Here is a 15,642-nt window from a genome sequence, read left to right as displayed (position 1 = left end):
AGGGAAAAGTCTGATGGGCCTGGTCCTTGTCAGAAGAATATTCCACATCAGCAAAGTCCAGCAGGAGAGCTTCAGGCTCCTTCAGGGAGCTAGGTAAAGCCACCTGAAGATCAGAGGGAGTTAGTGCACCTTACTCTCAACAAAATTGGCTCAAAGAGGGAATAACATACACACCCAATTGGTATAGAATTCTATCTTACTCTGCAGGAAAGTAGGAGGGGAAGAAGATAAAAGAAAAGGGTGGTAGAAAGGAGGATCTGTTCCTAAAGGTGTTAGTTTCATGGTGAGGGGCAGGTGCTGGGCCCTAGGATGGGGATTATACAACGAACAAAATCAGAAGCCAGCAACAGCCCTGTGGTTCTGATCCCAGGAGCATAGTGTGGTCCCAGGTGCTGCTTCCAGTCCAGTCTAGAGCCTGCAGAAGAATAACCAGGAAAGGAATCCCAGATGAAATGGAATGCTGTGGTTCTGTCCCTTTAAACCAGAATACTTTTCCGACTGCTTTGTAGTGACTGAGTCCATCAATAACCTAGTGAAACTCTGCATGGGGAAAGCCTATAGCCTGATTGATCAGACTCAAACACAGGTCAGGATGTGCAGAGCTCAGCCAGGGAGGTGGATGGGGCCTCAGATAGCTTTGGTAGGTAGTACTGAAAGCTTGCAGGTCCCCAGTCTGAGCTGTTCCTGGGATGCTGAAGTAACACACCACTTGGCACCCCAAGAAAGCAGCAACAGCACCAAGCCACACATTCTGACTTGAATTCCTAGAGGAGATCAAACAACCATGAACCCTTCAAAACATTTCTATAAATGATATGGAAACACTGGAGGGGAAAAGTTGGAAAGGAAATGAGAGTATGGAAGAAAGAGTTGGAAAAAGAATTAAGGGCTTGGCACAAGGGGTGCAGAACCTGGCACAAGGGGTGCAGAACCTTTCCCAAGCCAACAGATCTGTGGAAAATGAGAATGGGCCAAAAAGAAGCTAAGGACTCCAGGAGACAAAGGGTGATATTAAAGTAAAATCAATAGATTGAAAAAAAGAATAAAATGTAAGGGATCTGATAGGAAAAACCACTGACCTGGAAAACAGATGAAGGAGAGAGAATTTAAGAATCACTGGATTCCTTAGGTGGTGCAGTAGATGAAGCATCATGCCAGGAGTCTCAGAGATCTGAGTTCAAATTTGGCCTCAGCTACTTACTAGCTGTGTGACCCATGGCAAATCATTTCACATCTGCATGCCTCAGTTTCCTCAACTGTCAAATAGGGATGATAATAGCATTTATCCCCCTAGGCTGTTATAAAGATTGAATGGGACCATACCTCTAAACCACTTGTCACAGAGTCTGGCACATTGGACCATTGTTAGTTGTCCTTTGTGCTTGAAGAAGACCAAAATGATATCCCTATGATGGGGTCAAGGTTCAGAGTCTCAGACTCTGGCTGATCAGACCAATACAAGCTGGAAAGGCTCTACCAATGGTCAGACCCTAATAGTCTGTATGGACATTTGGGGTAGAGATGTCTCTAAATACGTGCATCTACTACAATTCTTTGCTCCCAGAGCGCAGCACCATTGTTGATGTGGGCATAGCATGCTGGGTGGTCCTGTGCCAGTGTCTCCAATGTCTCACAATTGATTCCAAATGATCAGAATGTGAGCTTAGACATCCCATTTTAAGAAATTTAAAAAACAAAAAACACAAGCATCCATGTCTCTTTACAATGTGAGGTCAAAGTGGAAATAGAGAAAATCCACAGATCACCTCCAGAAAGAAACCCCCAAAATGAAAACTCACAGGACCAACCTATCCAATTACTGCAAGCATCCAGAAATAATTCAAACACTGAGGAGCCACAGTCAGGATCCCTACAAGCAAAACAAAACAAAACAAAACAAAGAACTTGGAACATTCTAGAAGACAAGGGATATTGCTTTACAACTTAGGAGAATTAACTCACCAAAAATAGGTGTAAGAGTACAAAGGGGGAAAGCTCCACTTTGATGATAGTGGGTGTCCAACCATTGCCAATGAAAAGACCAGGGTAGCAGAGAAACTTTGAAGTTCAAAGACAGGATTCAAGAGAAGATAAAAAAAGAGAAAAATAAAAAATCATTAAAGACAGAAACAAGGATTAACTGCTTACATTCTAATGTGAGGAAATAATACCTATTCCCTCTGAAACCTGTCATCATCAGGGTTGATAAACGTAATTACTAGAAGGTCTGGGAGTGGGTCCATTATGTCTTCATGATCTGGAAAGAATAGAAAGGAGAGGATACAGTGGAAAGTGAAGTTTAGGGAAAGTTAACCCTAATTCCTGCTCTGGAGTCATGGTTGTTCATTGCACCGATCAGTTTGGCTATAGTATAAACTCTTCTGGTTCTGCTCACTTTTATCTATATCACTTCAGACAACTCTCTCAAGGTTCTCTAACACTGTGCCTTTCATCATTCCTTATGGCCCCATAACTGACTCCATTTGATGCTATACTAGCTGTTCTTTTTTATATTATTTCATTATTATTATTTTGCTTTTTGGTGAGGCAATCAGGGTTGACTTGCCAGGGTCACACAGCTAGTAAGTGTCAAGTATCTAAGGCTGAATTTGAACTCACATCCTCTTGACTCCAAGGCTGGAGTGCTATCCACTGCACCACCTGTCCATCTCTAAGAAGGTAAAGGAAATAGACTGTCCTGTGACAATCATGGAGGTGGGGAGGGGAGGAAGGGTGGAAGGTCCTCTTTAGTAGTCATTGCTGGCAAGATTCTTGCCAGAGTCCTCCTTGATAGGCTGATCCTTCACCTGGAACATGGGGCCAGTGTGACTTCAGAAAGGACCAAGGAACCATGGATGTGGTGTTTGCTGCCTGACAACTCCAGGAGAAATGCCAAGAGCAGAACAGAGATGTGTACACAATGTTTGTAGATATCACTAAGGCCTTCAATACTGTCAGTCATGAGAGCTTATGGAAAATTATGTCAAAATTTGGTTGCCTGGAGAAGTTCATCAGTACTGTACTTCAATTTCATGATGACATGCTTGTGCAGGGATGATACTCTCCAGCTTTCCCAGTCACCAATGGAGTGAAACAAGGATGTGAGCTTGCTCTCATACTTTTTAGCATGATGTTTTCAGCCATGTCATCAAACAACTTCAATGAGGATGAACATGGCATTAAGATCAGCTAACACACTGATAGTAAATTTTTCAACTTGAAGGTGCTACAAGCCAAGACCAAAGTGGAGGGAGTGTTGAGGCGTGATTTTCTGTTTGCATATGATTGCACGTTCCATGCAGCCTCATTATCAATGTGTAAGTCCTTGGAAAGTACAGTACCAAGGTAAATCAACTTATCCCCAGCATTCAAAACTTCTCCATTTGCTGAAACCGATGGTTCCACATATGGATGGTGTGGTGATGGCTGATAGAGCACCTGTGTTTTCTTAGTGTTAATTGTTAGGCCAAAATTTGCTCAAGCAGCAGATTATTGATTCATACTTTGCCAGAACCAGCTCCATATTTGGGAGGCTCTGAAGGAAAGTGTGGGAGAGAAGAGGTGTTAGACTGACTATCAAACTGAAGGTCTACAGAGCTGTTGTGTTGACCTTGTTGTTGTATGTCTGTGAAAGCTGGACAGTATACCAGTCCCATGCCAGGAAACTGAATCACTTCCATTTGAATTGTCTTAGGAAGATTATGAAAATCACCTGGCACCACACACTGAGGTCCTTTCTCAGACTAAAGTGCCAAGCACTCAAACCCTGCTTTAGAGAGTGCAACTCTGATGGGCTGGCAATGTTGTTTGAATGCCAAATGTAAGCTTGCCAAAAAACTATTTTTTAGAGAACTCACACAGGACAAATGTTCACATGGTGGACAGAAGAAGAGATACAAGGACACTCTCAAGGTCTCCCTTAAACACTTTGGAATTAATTATGTGACATGGGACACACTGGAACAGGGCTGCTCAGCATGGCATGCCCACATCAGAAAAGGTGCTGTGCTCTAGGAGCAAAGCAGAATTGAAGTAGCTCAAGAGAAACACAAGATCTGCAAACTTAGGGAATCCACCCCAAAGGTTCACAAGGACTATTTGTGGCCAACCTGTTTTAGAACATTCTGAGCTTGTGTTGATCTGATCAGCCACAGGCGCACACACTCAAACTTGACTCTGGGATAGTGATGTCATTTTGGTCCTCTTTCAAAATGAGGGAAAACAAGATGGCTCCATAATTTTCAATTATATTCTTAGACCATCATTTCTTCAGTCATTTCCCAATGTACAGGCACCATCAGTTTCCAGATCTTTGCAGCAACAAGAAACATCCACTGTAAATTCATGATGTGTATATGGGTCATTTAACTCTTTAGTTTATAGGTCTAGTGGTTGTCATGGAGTGAAAGGGCAGGTGGTGGAGGGTGTTTAGGGACCAAGTTCCAAAGGTATTACAAAATTACAAAATGATCCTTCCATTTGAAGCGTGTGTGAATCTTTGTGTCAAGGGCGTTTCTTTTACACAACATGGTGAATTCTGTGTTCTAATGTATTCTGCTACTCTCCTCTATTTTTACAGGTGAATTCATGGCATGCAGATGTTATTGTGAGAATTAATTAATTACATTTTCTCCATGATATCCCTGACCTTTCCTCTTTGCTTGTGCCTCAATCCTTAGAAACATAAAGTAGGTGGGGGAAGAGAATGGGATCAACACTAGTAATTAATCATTGGAGTGGCCTGATCTCCATTCTTCAGCCCACCTATTCTTCCATCCATCCCATTCCCAGATGACTCACTGGAACACTATATTAAAAGTGTCTTATCCTCTTCTCTCCTCTATTTGAAGCATCCACTCTGGTGCAAAGTTATTTTCTAGCAAGAGGCAGCCATGTGGCACAATGGACAGAGGACTATGATTGGAGTCAGGAAGAGTTGAGTTCAAATCCAGCCTCAGACATTTTCTCCCTGGGTGACACTGGTCAAGTCACCATTCCTCTATTTGCTTCAGTCTCCTTATCTGTAAAGTGAGGATAATAATAGCACCCTTTGCCGTGGTTCTGAGGATAAAATAAGAAAATATTTGTAAATTTCTTGGAACATTGTATGCACTCTATGAATATTAGGTATTATTATTATTGTAAATTTTACTATTTCTTCACCAATTCCACTCTTCTTCTACTGCTATTCTTTTCTCTCCTTGTATTCATTTATTTCCTTCTCCAGTTTAATGTTGTCATTGTTGTTTGTCCTTTCTCTCCAGAGGACCTTGCCTTCAGGAAGCTGAGGCCATGACTCACAAGTGAATTGGATTTAAGTGAGGCAGGGCAGTGCAAAGTCACCAGCCTCACTCTCTCCCCTGTAGCCATCTAGGTGGGAAGATATAGATCAGGATGACTGGACATGACTCAGGATGCAGTAGGGGACCTTGGCCTTTTGAAGCTAAGGTCTTCAAGAGGTCTCACTGTGACTGAGGCAATGCTGATTCAGTGATTAAGGCTAAATAAGAAAAGAGGCAAAGAATGGCCTTTTTCTCTAGCAAAAAAAAAATCAGTGTGGCAGGTAGGTGGCAACACAGTGTGAATAGAGATCTGGCCTTGCAGTCAGGAGGACCTGAGTTCAAATCCTGCCTTAGACAGTTGACACTACCTGTGTGACCCTGGGCAAGTCACTTAACCCCAATTACCTCATCAAAAAGCAAAAAAAAAAAAATCAATCTGGGAGGGGAAGACCTTCAGGGTTTTTGGCCAAAACAGAAACAATTGCTACTTATATTCACTGTGATCTGCAGGGTCCAAAGAGTGACCAATCAGGCCTTGGCCTGAGACCTATCATTAGCAAAGGAGGGAGAGTCAGATTGATTTGGGGTTAAGGTTGGTACTTAAGGAAAAAAGTTTCAGAGATCAAGTAGCTGGATATACAAAGAGAGGCCAAAAAAACAAAAACATAAACAAAACAAAAAAACACCCAGACCATTCCCCCTTCCCAAGCCAGCAAAGGAAATCAGTCCCTGCCCTCAGGGAGATTACGAGATTACGGTTTAATGAGAGACAACCAGGTAACCACCTGGGCTCATCCTACAGTTATGCAAATTTTAACTTTCCTCTTATTCCTCTTGAAACTTTTGGTTAATATTAACCTCACCTGACTGAAACCTGCCTCATGGAATGTGAAAATTTACACACTCCTTTATTTCCTTCCTTGGTCCACCACCTCTGCTTGATTTCCTGCAACTTACCTTGGATATAGTTTGTATGTAGTGATACTCATTTAAGATCATTTGAACCCCAACAATGGCCATAGCCTGAATGAGTCAACCACATAGGACCACCCCAACACCATAGACGTGCTTTTCTTTGTTCTCAGTGAACCTGGAATGCCCATTCCTGTGTCAGCAACTACAGGGCCAGCTGGAACTGACCAGCATTCTTCCTGTCTGTAATCACTAAGGACAGGATACCTGGGACCAGACACTATCTGGAAGAGTGGGACTTTTCTTACCTTGGTATCCTATGGACATAAGTTATGTAGGGGAAACACAGATATCCTGGGACGATAATTCCAATGGACACTTTGTTACTTCTCTTGTCTTATTGTATTTACAACCTCTTCAACTAAGAAACTGCCTTTGTCATGCTATATGTTAAAAACATATGAAGGCTACATATTTTTTTGAGTGACATAGACATCCTGAGTCAGGATTGCTCTAAGAATATAAATTGCCTATTTCAAATTGCTTAAGTCAGTCACAGTTAAAGCTCTGGCTCCATGTACATGTTACTAACTTAAGGGAACAAACAATATGAATTTAATCATCACCTAGCTTGTTGCCTCTTTAACCACTTTCAGGTTGACAGTAGGAAACAAGGAAACAAACAATTTTTAATTTTGTGCCAGGCACAAGCACTTTATAAATAATACCTCATCAGATCCCAACAACCCTGCTGTGCAGGCCCTATTACCACAATTTTACAGTAAAGAAAACAAAGGCAAACTAACTAGTATTAGAGTCCAGCTTTGAGCTCAGGTCTTCCTGTGAACTATAACCACTATATCTCTTAGTAAGTATGTATGTATGTATGGGTGTGGGTGTGTGTATGTAGTGGTTTGCAAATTCTCTCCTTTCTTTCTCCATTCTCGGAATCCCCAAGAGCCTAGTAGTTACTTAGACCAAACCAGGTGCTTAACAAATGTTTGTTGACTTACTTGATGAAATGCTTTAGAATGTGAGCTCCTTGAGGGAAGGGGCTGTTTCACCTTGTTTTGTACCCCAGAACTTAGCACATAATCAATGCATGTTGAATTACCATGAATGAGTCCCCACATCATGGAGATTGGAGCCATTCTCTTACTTTCTGCATTCCAAGATCTGATAATATCAATTCTACTCAATGAAGGAGTGCCATTTTGAATCAAAGCTGGAGTCTGTTGAGCCTGAGTTGGGTCAAAGGTATAACTGCTATACATATTACTCTAGATGGAATTTCATTAGTTTCATAGAATTGATTTATACCTGTTGGTAACTCCCACTTATCTAAGGTCATATAAGTGTTCATAAGCCCCATGATTCAGCTTTGGTTTACAAAAGATAGCTAAATGATCATCATGTTATTAAATATTCACTAGCTATAATTAATGAAACCATTACTGAGAAATTATGTCTCTCATACTTTTCATTGATCAGATGTGTTTGCTAAGGAGATGGTATACATAAAAATTTTATCACATTTCCAAACACTCATAAGTTTTGTCTCCAGTATGGATCTCTGAAGTACAGTAAGTTTGGAGTTCATTCTGAAAGCTTTTCCATTGGTTCATACCATTTCACTCTGGTGTGGATTCTGTAATATGCAGCAAGACTGGAGCCCTGTGTGAAAGCCTTTCCACACTGATCACAGTGATAAAGTTTCTCTCCAGTGTGGATTTTCTGATGTAGAGCAAGTAAGGAGTTCAGTCTGAAAGTCTTTCCACATTGATTACAATCAAAAGGTTTCTCTCCAGTGTGGATTCCCTGATGTTTACCAAGATGAAACCCTTCTTCTAAAAGTGTTTCCACATTGATTACATTCATAGGATTTCCTGCCAGTGTGAATTCTCTGATGTATAATGAAGGATGAACATTCACTAAAAGCTTCACCACATTCTTGACCATCATGTGGTTTCTCTCTAGTATTAATTTTTTGATGGTAAATAAGGGATGCCTTTTGACTAGGCTCTTTCCTACAATAATGGCTATTGTAACATTTCTTTCCTGTGTGGATTCTGTGAAGTACAGCACGTATTTGTCTCCCAGTGAAGTCACAGGAACCATCACTCATAAAGTTTTCCTGGTGAGTTTCTTTTACAGAAATGCTTAGCTTTGCAGTAGTCTCTTTCATTTCAGGTCTAATCTCTCTTTCTGCAAGAAACAAACAATAAAACATATATAGAGACACATGTACACTATATAATTATAATCCTTTCCCTCCATTGCCAGTAAGTAAATTAAGTGATCTACATTCTACTTCACCAGGCTAAGAGAAAATCTTCATAGTTAAATGGACAGAACCAATCATTTGAAAATGCCATTACCTCACATCTGAGGGATGCTTGATTTACAATCAAGCTGGATCCTCACAAACACCTGTCATGCAGGTGGACCAAGTATTCTACTTACACACACTACTCAGGCCATGAGCTGAGAATGGCTGAATGACCTGCCCAACATTTGTGCAGCTGAGGGTAGAACGCCAACCCTGGAAGAGGGCATGCTCTTTCCATGGTACTAGATGGCCTTTCTACATTCTACTTTCTTTGGTTTTGTTTTCTTTTTGAAGAAAAAAAATTTATGATTGCAAGTTGACTTATTCTCTCCCTCTCTTTTGATCTTCCTATTCTCTGAGATACAACAATATTGGAATTAGGCCAATTAATAATCACACAATGGGCCTTTAAGTTCAAGGGAAAAGAAAAGTCAATCAGTGAGGCAAATTTCACTGTAGCCCAGTTTTAAGAAATTGCCACAGCCACTGCCAACCTTGAGCAACCACCACCCTGATCAGTCAGCAGCCATCAACACTGGTCCATCAGCAATAAGATGAAGACTCAATGAAGGCTCAGCAAATAGCTGCCTTTTTTTAGAGTTAAAATATTTTCAAATTAAAGTGTGTACATTTTTATTAGACATGGTAGTATTATACACATAACAGACAACAGTACATAATAAACATAACTTTTATATGCACTGAGAAACCAAAAATTCAGGTAACTCACTTGATTGTAGTATTCACTTTACTGTGGTGTTCTAGAACAGAACCCACAATATCTCTGAGGTGTGCCTGAAATTCTTCCCATTCTTGTTTTGACTTTGACTCTTTCCTCACCAATTCCACTGTCCTCCTTAAACTGTTACTAGCCACAATCCTTGAGTTCCCTCATATCCCATTGAACTACATGTCTCTCCATTCCCAAACACTCTCTTTTCCCTGAATCAGCTAAGAGAGAGGTTCCTGATCTGTTGCTTCTTCTCAAGCACCTCCATGTTTGTAGGCCACATTGGCAGCTCCTTGACAGCAGGGACTGGCTTTCCTATTCCTAAAGCTTAGTGAAGAGCCTAGAAAACTGGAGGTGCTTCATCTATGCTTACTGAATAATGACTGGGCCCAGGGCTGACACCAGGCCCCAGCCTCCACCTTAAGCCCTGTATTCTGGTCTCTTAGTTGGCAAATGCAGGTTCTGTCCTCAGCCCTGTTTCTAGCTCTTTCCTGCACTTTATCTCCTATATTAAGTGGCCTTTTTGTCTAGTTTTAACCATGTTGAAACCTGATCAGATCCACAGTGAACATCACAGAGACTTCTTTCTAGGCTCCTGAAGCATCTCACACTGTGGGACAGGTGGGAGTTTCTACCTCCTATTTCTTCAAATTGAGAGTGGCTGTCAACTCAATGAATCTAGCCAATGATTAACCAAGAATGGGCCAAATATTGAGTCTCAGAGATCAGGGGAGGGACACAAGTGCATGATTCATGTAAAGCATAGCCTTGGATTAATTCTAAGGAAGCCCCACCTTTGCTACTACACAGATGCTGATGAATGGAGAGAGAGAAAATCATAACATCAGACTGCCTGAGTCCACTTCATATTTAGGCTACATAACCTTAGTGTGACACTCACTGTGGCAAGGCCATCCTAAGACATCTCCCTAACTGACTCCCTTGGGGCAGCTAGGTGGTACAGTGGATAGAAAACTATTCAGGAAGACTAGAGTTCAAATCCAGCCTCAGACACTTCCTAGCTGTGTGACCCTGGGCAAGTCACGTAGGCCTGTTAGCCTGAGTTTCCTCACTTGTAAAAGTGAAAAGGAAATGGCAAACAACTCCAGTATCTTTGGCAAGAAATTGGATCATGAAGAGTCAGAAACAACAGAAATGACTGAAGAACCACATGAGTGACTCCATATCATATTCACCACAGCAGCTTTTCCAATCCTTTTCAGTCTTCCCCAACTCTCCCTTGCTGTTTACTCTCACTCTCTACCAACCACTCATCTCCTCACCAGAGAAATTTGCCTTATATTTAATTGAAAACAAAATGGACACTTAACAGGAGCTCTCTTATCCTCCTTATCTCCCATAAATGAGGTGCCCTTTTTTTCCTTTTTGACCTCAGTATCAGATGAAATGGTCCTCTCTCTGCTTGCTAAAGCAAACTCCTTTCCATGTGTAAACCATTCCATTCCAGTAAGCCATTTTCCTCAGTATACTGCCTCTCCAGCGTTTCCATTATTTCATTACTTTTCAGTCTCTCCTGCATTAATGAGTCCTTCCCTATTGCCACAAATAAAACCATTTCTTTCCAATCCTCAAAATACACTTGATCCGTTCAATCCAAGAGATATTTTCTAATTTCTTTCTTCCATGTCATGACTAAACATCTGGACATGCCCAGTTGCAACTGGTATCTCCAACTCATTACTTTTGCTTTCTCTGAAATACTCTGCAGCCTAGCTCCCAGTTTCATTCTTCAATAGAAACTCCTCTCCAAAACTGCCAACACTCTCAGAGTTGCTAAATTCACTGCCCACTTACCCATCCTCATCCTTCTTGACTTATCTCTCTCTCTTTTTCTGATACTCCTATTCTTGTTCACCAAACTAAACTCATTCTCTTTTCCCCAACCCTCCCATCTACCTTCTTTCCTAATGGGCTCCAAGGCACCCTCCCAATAGTGCTGACTCACAAATGAAGTGTCATGCACTCCTCACTGACTCTCACACATTCACACTTCTGACCCCCACAACCAATCTGCTGCAAAGTCCTGTGATTCCACCTAGGTAACATTCACCCCCATCTCTCCCAACACTGCTGCTGTCTTGGTTCATGTTGCAATCACCTCACACCTGAGGTATTGTAAGAACCTTCTACTTGGCCCAGCTGCCTCAAGTCTCCCCCACTCAAGTCATTTCTCCCCCAACTCCAGTCATTCCTCCACCCACTTCTCAAAGTTCATTTTCCAAAATGTTTGACTGACCATAGCACCATGTTCTCAACACCCTGCTATATCTCCCTAGGAAAAGGATCAAATATAAAATCCCCTCTAGGGCTGTTAATCACCTACCCCTTCTTTACCTACCCTTCTCCCACTCTTCCAATCCTCTTTCACCTTATATCCTCACCAAATATGCTATACTGCAGTACTATGGGCCTCCCTTCTCTTCTGTGAACAGGACACTCCATCACCTGACTCTACAGGCTGTCCTCACCATCCTGTGCCTAGAATGCTCACCCTGGATTTCCTGGAGCCCCAGCTAGAGCCCACCTCACACAATAAGCCTTTCCAGTGTCCCTAGCTCAATAAGCTCGTGTCCATAGAAGAATTGTACATAGTTGTTGGTATGTCATCTGCCCCAACTCCCCTCCTCCCCAGTTTCTGAGCCCCAGGAGAGCAGGGGATGTTCCTTGTGTCTCTTTATAACTTGGATTCTTAGCAGAGGGTCTGGCACATAGCTGGCACTTAATAAATGTTCATTGACTTGAAGAAAGTCGAAGAAAGAACTCAAATTGGGAAGCCTAACCCCTTTTTGCATTTTCAAAAGAGTCCCTACCTCCAAATTCTAAACGATGAGTTTTTATAGGATCACAGACTTATCACTGGAAAAAAGCTTAAAGTGCCCAACTCCCCAATTTTACTTATGGGGAAACTGAGACTCAGAGGTTCAGTAACTTGTCCAGGATCCCATTGCTAAAAAGTGTCTAAAAAAGAATTCCAAGTCATGTCTTCCATCCTCCAAACCTAGCACTTGCTTCACCTCCACACCTAGAATCCTCTTGTCATCACAGCTCTTATCCACCTGCTTACACCTCACTCATCTGGACATTAGCTCCTCGGACCTTCTTGCTCCAGCAGCCATGGTGCTTCCCTTTCCTCACAATAAGAGATCAAATCTTCTCTGGGAACTGGCAGCCCTGAGCATGGGAATCAGGGATGAGGGCAGAGAAAACTTGTAATTTATATTTCTTTAGGGAAAATAGTGTGTATACAAAGCTATTGCATGTGGAGAATTACTCCATCATGTTCACACATATATGGCTTCTTCTCTCATTAATGCTTATTATGTAAATAACCCAAAACAGGATGTGCCAGATCAGCCTTAAAGTCCAGCAAAAGGGACCTTGATGAACCAGCTTTGGCCCTGTCTCATATCTGCTCCTCACTCCCTGAGAACTAAAAACACCTTGTTACTGTTCATTCAGGGAGTCTTTGACTCTTCTGGTGGGATTCTCCTGCTGGGGAATTCAATGAACCTTAGTTAGTCCAAATTCTGATTCTTAGCCAGTCTGTTATTCCTGCCTTTGACAGGGGCTTGCAAGCAAGGACTGCAGGATAGTTCCCAGAACTCCTTAAGCAAGGATTCCACAGCTTTTATTTTTGGAAGCTTTGGGGAGAGGTGGGGGAGAAGATCATGGAGCCAATTAGGAGTCAGAAAATTTGGTCTTGGCAAACCTTCATAGAAGGATGGACTCATTGCAAAATTCCCAGTATCTAGAAATTAGAGGCAGCTGGCAGTGCAGTGGAGAAAGCCCTGGGCCTGGAGTCAGGGATGCCAGGGTTTAAATCCAGCCTCAGGCAGTTACTAGCTGTGTAGGTCTGGAAAAGTCACTTAACCTTGGTTTGCTTCAGTTTACTCGAATTTCAAATGGGGATAATAATATCACCTAATGACATAATATTGTAAAGGAAGCACTTAGCACAACATCTGGTGAACAGCAGGTGAATAGAAAGGCTTATTCCCTCCAGCCTCAGACACATAACACTTACTAGATGTGTGACCCTGGGCAAGTCATTTAACCCCATTGTCTAACCAAAAAAAAAAACCCCACAAAATGAAGCAAATGTTTATTCCCTTCCTTTTTTCCCCACCATCTGTGCTAGAATGGGGGCAATGAAAAGGAAGATTCAGGACAAACATGCTGTAGCAGGCATATCTAGGAGCTCTGAGGCTTCTTGAGAAGAACGTTCCATACAGTAGCACCATCCCAAAGAGGAAGGGGTCACAAAGAAAAGCCACCTGAGCAGTTTCCAGAGACTTGGCAGACAAAATTCATGTCCAGGGAGAGACTGGACTATGTAATGTGGGATTACTTCTACATCTGAGATGCTTCAACTCCGATCTGATCTTTGACCTCAAGCTACCTAGAATTGGCAAGAGACAGCTGCAGGAGCAACCAGGAAACCTCCAGGCTCTCTTCACACAGTGTCCTGCCCTTTTATAGGAAAACCAGGCAGCAGGGGACCATGTCTCTTGGACACAGGAGACCAGCACTTTTCCCTTCCAGTAACTGATAAATGCTCCAAACCCAGCCCACTCAAGAATGAAGACATTCCCTTGGATTGCAGACTCAAAGAGTGGCCAGGGGAAGTGTCCTTACCCAGGGAGAGCAGGTTCTGGGCATTCTCCAGCATGACCTCCTTGTACAACTCCTTCTGAGGATGGTCCAAGAGGCCCCACTCCTCCTGGGTGAAGTCCACAGCCACATCCTGGAATGTCACCAGCTCCTAAACCATCAAAAGTCCCAAGATTTTGGGGCAGCTAGGTGGTGCAGTGGATAGAGCACCGGCCCTGGATTCAGGAGGACCTGAGTTCAAATCCGGCCTCAGACACACAACACTTACTAGCTGTGTGACCCTGGGCACATCACTTAACCCCATTGCCTAACCAAAAAAAAAAGTCCCAAGATTTAGAGCTGAAAGAGACTCCAGGATTCTTGTCGTCTAACGCTTATCACATGGGAGGAGGAAACTGAAGCATATGACGGGGGTTTACCCAAAGGTTGTACCCTTGAGGAGTTTCAGAGTCAACACTTGAAAGAAACCGTCATCATCAAGAGCCCAATGGAATGTTGAGAAAAGCATTTCACATGGTCAGTTGGAACAAAGTTGAGAAAGGTCTTACTATGGAATGTGTCTCACTATAGAATCTGGGACAAAGTATGTGTTTTTACTGTGAGGTAGGAGATTCTGTGGAAGAGACAGAGAACTTGATCTGAAATTTCTGCCTTCTCAGAATAGAAGTAACATATTATTAAAATAAAATTTGCAAAGAGTTTGTGAGAAGTTGACAGGTACAGTGTATTTGGGAGAGGGGCTGCATTTCTATGAATACAAAAGAGAGGAAAGAAAAGGAAAAGATTTACTTATTTCCTGAGAAGCTAAAACAAAGTCTTATCTAGATTCAACATAAAAAGGCTTCTAGAAACATGCTAATTACAATCTGGACTGAACTTAGGGTTATGAGACTTTCCAGCCAAGTGAAGGAGAGTTATCTGTTGTTTCTTTGAGGGCTTGAGGCTGCCCTGGGTACAATGTGTCATGGCCAAAATATCTCATGCCTTCACTTTATGATTGTTTTCATTCACCAATAACATTTTTTATTAAAATATGTGGTTTCCATAGTTGGTCCTTTTTGCTGTTCTTTTTCCTCAAAGAGGACCAAAATGACATCACTGTGTCAGGGTCAAAGTGTGTCTGACCATGGATGATCAGACTACCAGAGCCCAGAAGGCTCCACCACAGGTTGGGCATAAATAGTCCATGTGAACATTTGGGCTGGAGATGGCTCTGAATTTGCACATCTCACCATTCTTTTGAGCTACTGCCATGCTGCTTTGCTCACACACCACAGCACAGGACATTCTTTGATGTAGGCTGGCCATGCTGAGTGGTCCTTTTGCAATGTCTCCCATGGCTCACAATTGATTACAAAGTTCTTTACAGACACCATGGGAATGCCATCGTATCACTTTTTCTCACCACCTTGTGAGTACCTTCTTTGTGTGCATTCTCTGTAAAATAGTCTTTTAGGCAAACATCCTTTTGGCATTTGAACAACAGGACCAGCCCATTGAAGTTGTCCTCTCTGCAGTAGAGTGTGAATGCTTGGCAGTCTAACTTGAGAAATGACCTTTCTCCATCCCTCCTTGCTTCCCTTCCTTCCTCCTCCCTGAGACAATAAGCAATGAGATATAAGTTATGCATGTGCAATCATGTAAAACATTTCCATATTTGTTATTTTATACAGCAAGATTAAAAAAAAGAATAAAAGTGAAAAATAGCATAATTCAATGTGTATGCAAACAATATCAGTTCTTTCTCTGTAGGTGGA

Source organism: Phascolarctos cinereus, unplaced genomic scaffold, assembly GCF_003287225.1.
Source record: "Phascolarctos cinereus isolate Bilbo 61053 unplaced genomic scaffold, phaCin_HiC Scaffold_726;HRSCAF=1367, whole genome shotgun sequence".
NCBI classification, from domain to species: domain Eukaryota; kingdom Metazoa; phylum Chordata; class Mammalia; order Diprotodontia; family Phascolarctidae; genus Phascolarctos; species Phascolarctos cinereus.
This window is presented reverse-complemented; position numbering follows the sequence as displayed.